The sequence below is a fragment of the Myotis davidii genome, unplaced genomic scaffold (genome assembly GCF_000327345.1).
Source record: "Myotis davidii unplaced genomic scaffold, ASM32734v1 scaffold546, whole genome shotgun sequence".
NCBI lineage: Eukaryota > Metazoa > Chordata > Mammalia > Chiroptera > Vespertilionidae > Myotis > Myotis davidii.
The window spans coordinates 220,827-231,030 of record NW_006297836.1 but is presented as its reverse complement, the minus strand read 5'-3'; the positions used below and the strand labels follow the sequence as shown (position 1 = coordinate 231,030).

Here is a 10,204-nt window from a genome sequence, read left to right as displayed (position 1 = left end):
GGGAGAGGGAGAGAGAGAGAGAAACATCAATGATGAGAGAGAATCATGGATTGGCTGCCTCCTTCACGAACCACACTGGGGATCGAGCACACAACCCGGGCACACGGGGAATTGAACCATGACCTCCTGGTTCTTAGGTTGACGCTCAACCCCTGAGCCAGGCCGGCCGGGCCATGCTCTTAATTTAAGTCCTAGAGTCTGAAACTTACTAGCCCTTTAACTTCAGACAAATTTCTAAACCTTTCACACACAGTATCTGGCTTTGCAGTCCTGATTGCCTTCAGTGGACATCAGACAGTGGGGAAATAAAGGGTATTGGAAAAGGATCTTTAGGGAGTTGGCCTTGGGATTGGATGTATGTGTTCTCAGAGGGTTTACTGCCTGAGAAACAATGCGCCTGGTTAATGTATAATTTTAAGACAGTACTTGCCAGAAATCCTGGCTCTTAAGTCTTCCTCTCTCCCCCCAGTTCTCGGTCATTTGTGGTTACACAGTGATAACCTCTTCCTAGTGCCTGGGAGCCCGCTTTGGTTTCCTTGAAGTTTGTCTTGGTGTTTTTGTTTGTTTGTTTTGTTTTCCCAAAGTGGACTAGGATCTCGTGGGCGGGTGAAGGGTGGGATGTTTGCATGCCCCTGGCTCCGGGCCGGGCAGGGCCGTGGGAGGCCAGCAGCTGTTAAGGGGCAGTGCCCAGGGTCTGCCCTCTTGGTGGCCGCCCACCTTCTGGGCCTAGACTCTCTCCTGTCTCTTTGCCAGCTGCGGGTTGGCAGAGAGCCTGGCAGTAGGCTGAACTGTATCCATTCTTTCCTCCGTTCACTGTCACTCCTTTGTCATTTGATGGCTTGAATGAGAAGAGCCACTTTTCCTTGCCCCTGCTTCATTCACTCCCCCTCCACCCCACCCCCAAGTTTGTTTTTCATCCTTTTTTTAAGCCCAACTTCCTTTGAGCTGCTACCTCTGCCCTTTGAACCCTGTGGCAGATGTTTCCTCCAGAGGGGGTTCAGAGCGGCAGGCTTGCCACCCCAGCAGTTTGTAGGATTAAAGGCCAAGAGGCTGCGGGGCAGAGGCCAGCCGTGCAGCCGTGTTTGCTCCCCAGTTTCTCCTGAGCCTGAGCAGGCATCTCTAAGGAGGGTCACTCCACCGCGCCTGGGGGGGGGGGCACCTCAGCCCCGGGGCTTCCCAGGTGCAGCCGAGATGAGGGTGGCGGTTTTGAAGTTGTGGAGGGAACTCTGCAAAATGGAGTTTAGTTACCTTTGACTTTTCCCTTTTGTCAGCATTGCTCTCGTCAGTTACCACTCACATGCGGGTGGCGATGATGGTGGTGGCAAAGCTGAAAAAGCCCGGGCGGGCATGGCTCGGTGGTTGAGGGTCAGCCTATGAACCAGGAGGTCACGGTTCGATTCCTGGTCAGGGCACATTCCCCTGTTGCGGGCTTGATCCCCAGTAGGGGACGTGCAGGAGGCAGCCGATCCATGATTCTCTCTCATTGTTGATTCTCTCTCTCTCTCCCTCTCCCCTCCTCTCTGAAATCAGTAAGACTATATTTTTGAAAAACAGTAGCATGTGCCGTTGACCTTGGTCATGCATGTCATCAGTGATATCGCAGAGGCTTCTGTGAGAGCCGGCACTGTCTGGGGGCCCGGGTCCGTGAGGGAAGACAGCAGAGGTAGGAGCTCTGCCTGTGTGGGACTTACACTCCAGCTGCAGAGAGAAGATCAACGGAGTCAACAAGTGAAACATACAGAGCCCATTGGGATGCATGGCCAGCGAACAGGACAGGTTTAAGGAGATCAAGGAGCCAGGACACATGCCTTAAGATGTCCACCTGGGCCAGTTAGTTACCCTGTGTCACCCCTCCCTCCTGAGCCCAGCCTCTGCCAGTTGTGCAGCAGGAGCGAGCACTGGGATGCACCTTCCTCAGGCAGAACTGGAGTCTGAATCCCCGTTTTTCTGTCTTCGCCTCCCATTGAAGGTCAGACTTCACTGTGGTGTGTCCCCAGGACTTCCTGTCTTCTTCCCCGCTCTCCCCTGCAGGTGCCATCCTTCTCACCATTTAGCTGTAAAGCCCCATTTGCTAGTTGGTTGTTCTTTTTATTGATTTTTAGAGAGAGAGAAACATCAATGATGCCTTAGCCAGTTTGGCTCAGTGGATAGAGCATCAGCCTACAGACTAAAGAGTCTTGGGTTCAATTCTGGTCAAGGATATGTGCCCAGGTTGTGGGTTCCATCCCCAGTGGGAGGCGTGCAGGAGGCAGCCGATCAATGATTCTCCCTCATCATTGATGTTTCTCTCTCAGGAAGACAGGGTGGCTCGGGGACAAGTTCATGGTGGAGATTGTGCTTTGCTTTTGGATGCCTGCCTGTTGCGAGGTTGGTTCTTTATTTACCACGTCGGAGGCTTCCGTTGCCCTTAATCATCATTTGTAACTTCTGGGGGAGGGTGATAGTGACTCTTAGTCATCGCGGAGGGGAATGACTTGATGGATAAGCACATTTGAAAGACCAACCTTTGGGATAGCAACTCTTGAACTTGTCTGACTGGAATGTGTTTTGCCTCTGGTAAGCTTTCCTGAGTCCTTAATTTAAAGGCTGACATGTTCAAATCAACCTTTGTAATGAGGCTGAGTAAGAAGTTTATCTGCCTAGTCTAGGTCCTCTATCGTGGAGGCTTCTCCCCCTTTCAAAGGTCGTTTTGTATTCTGTGGACTAAGACTTTCTAAACGGTCATTATTCAGAACATTATACAGGGTTCGCCAAGTCTGAAAGCACAGATGAATCATCATAAATGGTTTATCGTGGGACATTACAGCACATGATAAAATAATATGACCCACCTTTCCAGACTTTATGGCCACCTGTATACTGTTAGTGCCCAACACGCAGAAATGGTAGTTGCTGATAAACACTTACAATTAATTTCCAAGTTCAGGTTTCAGCTTTCTCAGCCCCACAATAACGAGTGATAAGAGATTCATAAGTCAGGGTCAAGGAAAGTCCATAATTTTATTTCATGCTGTGCATTAAAAATGTGAGATTCGAGCTCATAATTTGAGGGCAGCAATTATTCAATCCCTGGTCCTTGAATTCCTCATTCTATAGACTCAATCTGTAATCCATGCACATGGTAAAAACATACAAATAATATAGATGGTTAATTTGAGTAAAGGAATTTTCCCTTTCAACTTTATGCTGCTTTTGCTCTGGTTTTCCGGAATCTACTTGGATATCTGATCTTGTGCCCTTTAAATGGATCTGTGGCAGTAGGTACCTAGCTTTGAAGAGTTCTAACCAAATGTCCCAGGTCACCATGGGCAATGCTTCGAGGAACTGCTTCATCACTGTGTATCATGGCCTCTTATTTTCCCATCCCAGAATATGAGTGGGAAGCTCATAGTCTGAAAACCGATCCTGTATACTGCATATTTCTCAAAGATCTGTTGCTTGTACCCATTCTTTGGTACCAAGCTCTCTTAGTTATAGTTCTTTGGTTACAAACAAGTGCTACTGGCCAGCCATTCTGCTACTTATTTTATGCAATAAGCTCAACTCTACTAGGAGCTCAATAACAGTACAGTATCAAAACCATGGATTTGACATTTGTATGATGTGTGTGTAGTTCTATTCCGTTTGATCACATGTAGATACGTAACCACCACTACAATCAAGATACATTGAAGAGATTGAACTGTTCCATCACCACAAAGATGTTCCTGGTGCTTCCGCTTTATAATCACACTAGAGGCTCGGTGCATGAAATTCATGCACTCATGGGGATCCCTCAGCCCGGCCTGCACCCTCTCACAGGCCAGGACCTCTCACTCCTTACCACCTGCCTGCTTGCTGCTCCTTACCTCTCAGCTCTCTGCTCCTTAGTGCTGCCACAGAGGTGGGAGAGGCTCCTGCCACCACACTCGCCAGCTGTGAGCCCGGCTTCTGGCTGAGCTGTGCTCCCTCTCTGGGAGCGCACTGACCACAGGGGGCAGCTCCTGTGTTGAGTGTCTGCCCCCTGGTCGTCAGTGCGCATCATAGTGACTGGTCACTCCACCGTTCAGTCAATTTCCATATTAGGCTTTTATCATATAGGATGTCCCCCTCATTCCCACCATCCCTAACCCTTGGCAACCACTACTCTGTTCTCCATCTCTATAATTTTGTCATCTCAAGAATGTTATATAAATGGAGTCATATAGTATGCAAATTTTTGAGATCGGCTCTTTTCACTCATCAGAATGCCTTTTAGATCCATCCCAGGTTGTTGCATATATTAATAGTTTATTCCTTTTTATTGCTAAGGCGTGTTCCATGGTAAGGATGGACTAGAGTCCATTGAAGTGCTCCCCTATTGTAGGCCATTCTGGTTGCTTCCAGGTTTGGGTATTATGAATAAAGCTGTTATGACCCTTCATGTACAGGTTTTGTGTGAACATTTCCCAACAGAGAACCCAGCTCTCTTCCCAAGTGGCCGTGCCATTTTATATTCCCACCAGCACTGGCCGAGAGATTCAGTTTCTTCGCATCCTCACCAGCATTTAGTGCTGTCACTATTTTTAACCTTAGCTATTCTGAGTACATAGTGGTTTCTCATTATGGTTTTCATGTACATTCCTCCCTGATGATGGGCAACATGTTTGCATATCCTCATTTGCCGTCCTTCCTTACATATTCTTTTAGTGAGATAGCTGCTCATGTCTTTGCTCCTTTTCAACCAGATTGTTCCTATTATTGAGGGTTTTTTTAATTTCAGAGAGGAAGGGAGATAGAAACATCAATTATGAGAGAGAATCATCAATCCTCTGCCTCCTGCATGCCCCCCACTAGGGATCAAGCCCACAACCCAGGCACATGCCCTGACCGGGAATCGAATGGTGACCTCCTGGTTAATAGTTCGATGATCAACACTGAACCACGCCAGCCAGGCTACACCACACATTCTTGATTACTTGTAGCTGTATGTCTTGAAACTGTGTACACAGATTCCTTCTGACTTCCTTTTATATATATATATTTCAGAGAGGAAGGGAGAGGGATAGAGAAATAGAAACAACAATGATGAGAGAGAATCATTGATTGGCAGCCTCCTGCATGCCCCCTACTGGGAATCAAGCCCGCAACTCAGGCATGTGCCCTTGACTGGAATCAAACCTGGGACCTTTCAGTCCACAGGCCGACGCTCTATCCACTGAGCCAAACCAGCTAGGGCTAGTACTGTCTTCCTTTTTGAAATTGTTTCAGTTGTTCAGGGCCTGTGCCTTCACATCACATACATGATTTTTTAGTCATTCAGAGGGGCTTTTAGTGTAACCCACATGGATCAGGTGAGTGAAGCTGCTTGTATATTAGGGAAGTAACGTCCCAGGAACAGGGGAATTGGCAGCCCGCACTTGGCTTCTGTACAGGGAGCAGGAAGGAAAGACCTGGAGAGCATATGCCTGCCTGCAGGGGGCAGCCATTCCTCGGCCCAACCCAACAGCTTTGCCCCACTTGCTGCATGCCTTCAAACTATGCACTCTGATTCCTTCTACTGCAGTGGTTCTCAACCTTCCTAATGCCGCGACCCTTTCATACAGTCCCTCATGTTGTGGTGACCCCCAACCATAAAATTATTTTCGCTGCTACTTCACAACTGTAATTTTGCTACTGTAAACAATATGTAATTATATATGTGTTTTCCGATGGTTTTAGGCGACCCCTGTGAAAGGATCGTTTGACCCCCAAAGGGGTCGCGACCCACAGGTTGAGAACCGCTGTTCGACTGTCTTCCTTATCCCAGTTCTCCCTGATCTTGTTTGGGATGGCAAGACACCAAGGCAGTTCTTCTCTCACTCAGTCCCTTTTGCAGCCTGGGCTGGCCATGTTCAATTCTGGCCGATGAAACGCGAACAGATGTGCGCTGGAGACGTTTGGGACAGCTGTCCTGGCCCTTTTCCCTTCTTCCTGCCTTGACAGTGCAGCTCAGGGCCTGATTGGCAGCTCTTCGGGAGATGTTTTCACCCCAAGCTCATTTTTTCCTTTCTCTGTACAGGGACTTTGGAGCCCTGGGCTCTTGTGCTTTGCAGAGCGACACACCTCTCCCCAGCCAAGTCCTCCTCTGCTCTCTCAACTCTGCTTGATCAGTAACCATTCAGTCCCCCATCTGCTTTCCGTCTTCTAAAAAGTGATTGAAATCTCTGTTCCCTGATGACTTCCTCATGTTTTCTTTTGGGGGGTGTGTTTCTATTTCCTTGTCCCCCCCCCCGCTCTCATTTAAACAGGGTGTGGGGTGCACACAGGTACTGAGGCTGCCAACTTGAACCCAAATCACAGTCATGAGAATTCTCTCTCGCCAGAATGGAAAGCATTGCACTTTGTAGAGCTTTCAGGAATAATAGATTTTCATTTGCCTGTGTAGAAATAAATTGAGCCCAGCTGGCGTGGCTCAGCGGTTGGGCGTCAACCTATGATAAACCAGGAGGTCATGGTTTGATTCCCGGTTAGGGCACATGCCCGGGTTGTGGGCTCGATCCCCAGTGTGGGGTGTGCAGGAGGCAGCTGATTAATGAGTCTCTCTCATCATTGATGTTTCTCTCTCTCTCTCCCTCCCTCTCTGAAATCAATAAAAATATATGTAAAAAACAATAAAAACCACAAATTAATTGAAACTGAAGGGATGCATGAAAAATTTTTATTTTATTTTCATTATTTTTTTTGTTAATCCTCACCCAAAGATATTTTTTCCCCCATTGATTTTTAGAGAAAGTGGAAGGGAGGGAGGAGGGGGAGAGAGAGAGGAAAGAGAGAGAGAAACATCTATGTGAGAGAGACAAATCTATCGGTTGCCTACTGCACACACCCTGACCCAGCCACATCGTGCCTGCAACTCAGGTACATGCCCTTGACTGGGAATCGAACCCAGACCCTTTGGTCCATGGGCCAATGCTCTAACCACTGAGAAATACCAGCCAGGGCTGATACATGAAATTTTATATGCTGAACATCTTCTGTAGCAGTGTCTTTCTGGATTCGTTATTTTTCTTTTCTTTTCAATCCTCACCTGAGGATATTTTTCCATTGACTTATAGGGAGAGTGGAAGAGAAAGGGAAAGAAAGAGAGAAACATCGATGGGAGAGAAACGTATCGATTGGTTGCCTCCTGCATGTGCGCCGACCAGGGCCCGGACCGGGGAGAAGCCTGCAACCAAGGCATGTGCCCTTGACAGGAATCAAACCTGGGACCCTTTGGTCTGCAGGCTGATGCTCTTTCCACTGAGCCAAACCGGCTAGGGCTCTTTCAGGATTCTAAATGCATCTCAGCATTCTCCTGCAGACAGACTTGCACAGCATCTTGACAACAGCCCACATTTGTAAGTGAAGCACTGAGAGCTCAAGAAACGTGCCCACCATTACCCACATGTTAGTAAAAGAGTCAGGACGCGGACCCAGACAGTTTGGGTCTGTTTCTGTCAGGAAGCGTGCCTATGATCTGTAACCTATGCTGTGTTTTTTCTCTCACTGATGTCTTTTTTTTTAATATATTTTATTGATTTTTTATAGAGAGGGAGAGGGATAGTTAGAAACATCAATGAGAAAGAAACATCGATCAGCTGCCTCCTGCACACCCCCCACGGGGGATGTGCCCACAGCCAAGGTACATGCCCTTGACCGGACTCGAACCTGGGACCCTTCAGTCCGCAGGCCAACGCTCTATCCACTGAGCCAAACCAGTCAGGGCCCTCACTGATTTCTTTTACCGCAGTAACACATGCACATAGTAAATAATTTGAAAGGTTTAAGTGGCTGCACGATAAATACAATTTCCTTCTCGCCCCATTCTGTGGTCACCCAGTTCTCCTTCCCAGAAGCAGCTACGGTTGCCTGTCTCTCCTTCCAGAGGTCGCGTATGCATTTACAAGCAAGTATGAACGTGGCCATTGGTTCACTGTTTATGCTGATGATAGCATACCTTTCCTTGCTGTGGCTTTTTCTTCCTCTTAACAATTTATCTTCAAGGTTAACCTCAGCACCTCCTTGTCATTGCTACATGCTAGGATACCCCCATGAGATGCAGTGTGAACTAGACTATTGAGCCGTCTACTATAGAGAACCTTGAAGTTATGATTTCTAAATATACAACCGGATCTCAGACAATTCTGTTTTAATAGCGATGTCATATGATTTGGTGTCATGTGAGTCTGGTTGCTACACAGGCAGTTTCTCTTTCTTAGTACTTCCCTCATTTGAGGCCACCCCATAACTAGAACTATTTCAAATGTCACCATCTTATCAGAGTCTCCATTCACCTCTTAAAAGTATGTTAATTAAAGTGACAATAGTAGCCCTAGTGGTTTGGCTCAGTGGATAGAGCGTCGGCCTACGGACTGAAAGGTCCCAATTTTGATTCCGGCCCAGGGCACATGCCTGGGTTGCGGGCTCAATCCTCAGTGGGTGGCATGCTGGAGGCAGCCAATCAACGATTCTCTCTCATCATTGATGTTCCTCTCTCTCCCTCTCCCCTCCTCTCTGAGATCAATAAAAATATATATTTTAAAAAATACAGTAACTCTGTCCTCTTGAAAAATGTCAAGGTCATAAAAGGCTGAGGAACTTTTCCGAATGAAGGATGACTAAAGAGATGTGCAAACTCAATGCAGTGCTCAACCCTGAATTGAATCTTCATCTAGGAAAAGAAAATATATAGCTATAAAAGACAGTGGGAAAGTTGATGGTTGTTTCCACTTTTCAGCTATTATGAATAAAGCTGGTATGAACATTCATGTACAAGCCTTTTTGTGGGAATCTGTTCTCTTTTCTCTTGGAGTGGGATGGCTGGGACATAGGGTAAATGTTAACTTTACATAAGAATTTTCCAAACTGTTTTCCACAGTGGCTGCACCACTTACCATTCCCACCGGCAGTGTATGAGAGTTCCAACACTTGGTATCATCTGTCTCTTTCTTTTTAATATATTTTTTTATTGATTTCAGAGAGGGGAGAGAGAGAGAAACATCAGTGATGAGAGAGAATCATTGATCGGCTGCCTCCTGCACACCCCACACTGGGGATCGAGACCACAACCTGGGCATGTGCCCTTACTGGGAATCAAACCATGACCTCCTGGTTCACAGGCCAACGCTCAACCGCTGAGCCACACTGGCCAGGCAGATAGAATCCTATATGATAAAAGCCTAATTTGGACCGTTCGTTCAACCGTTTGACCAGTTGCTATGAATCACACTGACCACCAGGGGACAGACTCTCTGACCAGTCGGTTAGCTTGCTGCTGGGGTCCGGCCAGTCGGAACTGGGTGAGGTGGGCCAGACACGCCCTGGAGCCAACCTCCCACAGTCCCTCCCCGACCTCTAAAAGATTTATTCTAATTAATTTCCTTTCAATGTGCATCGGGCCTCTAGTTTCTTTATAGCCTCAGGGGTGGTTTGTGAGAAACTGATGGTAACCTGAATCACCTTTCCTGCTGTGTGACCCAGAGCATCAGGAAGGAAAGAGGGAAGAGCAATGGGGTCTGATGCTCACCAGAGCTCCTGTCGCTGGAGAGGCGCTCATTGTTGGGATGGGAAAGGCCACCGCCATCCGTGCTCACTTCTCCACGTCACTGAGGCTTTCCCACTGCACTTGTCCCCTCTGCCTCCTCCCATTATGAAGTAACCCCTGCTTGGGCCTTCACTGTGGAGTATGTGTGTGTATGCCCCATGTAGGTACACAGCCCCTTACCAGAAGCTCTTGGGACCCACTGTGCATTAGAAATCACAGTTTTCCTGACTGTGTTCTATTTTTTGTAATTCTCCCAGCAGGGCAGCACCCTGTAAATCAAACACATTAATATTTCTGCAGAGAACTGAGTCAACATGTCTATTAAGTTGGATAAATAAAGCTTTCAGACAGCTTCACATAAATTCAAATGAGATGGGATGCCAAACTCAGAACTCTTGGTGTTCAGAGCCTTGGGGTTTATTTTTTTAATATGTTTTTATTGATTTCAGAGAGGAAGGGAGAGGGAGAGAGAGAGAGAAACATCAATGATACGAGAATCATTGATTGGCTGCCTCCTGCACACCCCTTACTGGGAATTGAGCCCACAAACCCAGCATGTGCCCTGACCAGGAATCGAACCATGAACTCCTGGTTCACAGGTTGGTGCTCAACCACTGAGCTACACCGGCTGGGCTGTTGCTGCTTTTTCCTCGTTGGTAACCACTCCTGTCCTCACCTTCC

General features: G+C 47.4%; 1 long non-coding RNA gene across 1 annotated transcript in view; it reads right to left on the bottom strand.

The window, feature by feature from the left end:
• LOC107184656 overlaps positions 1-10,204 on the bottom strand; it is a 29,152-nt gene that overhangs the window by 18,516 nt on the left and 432 nt on the right. The window lies entirely within an intron of this gene.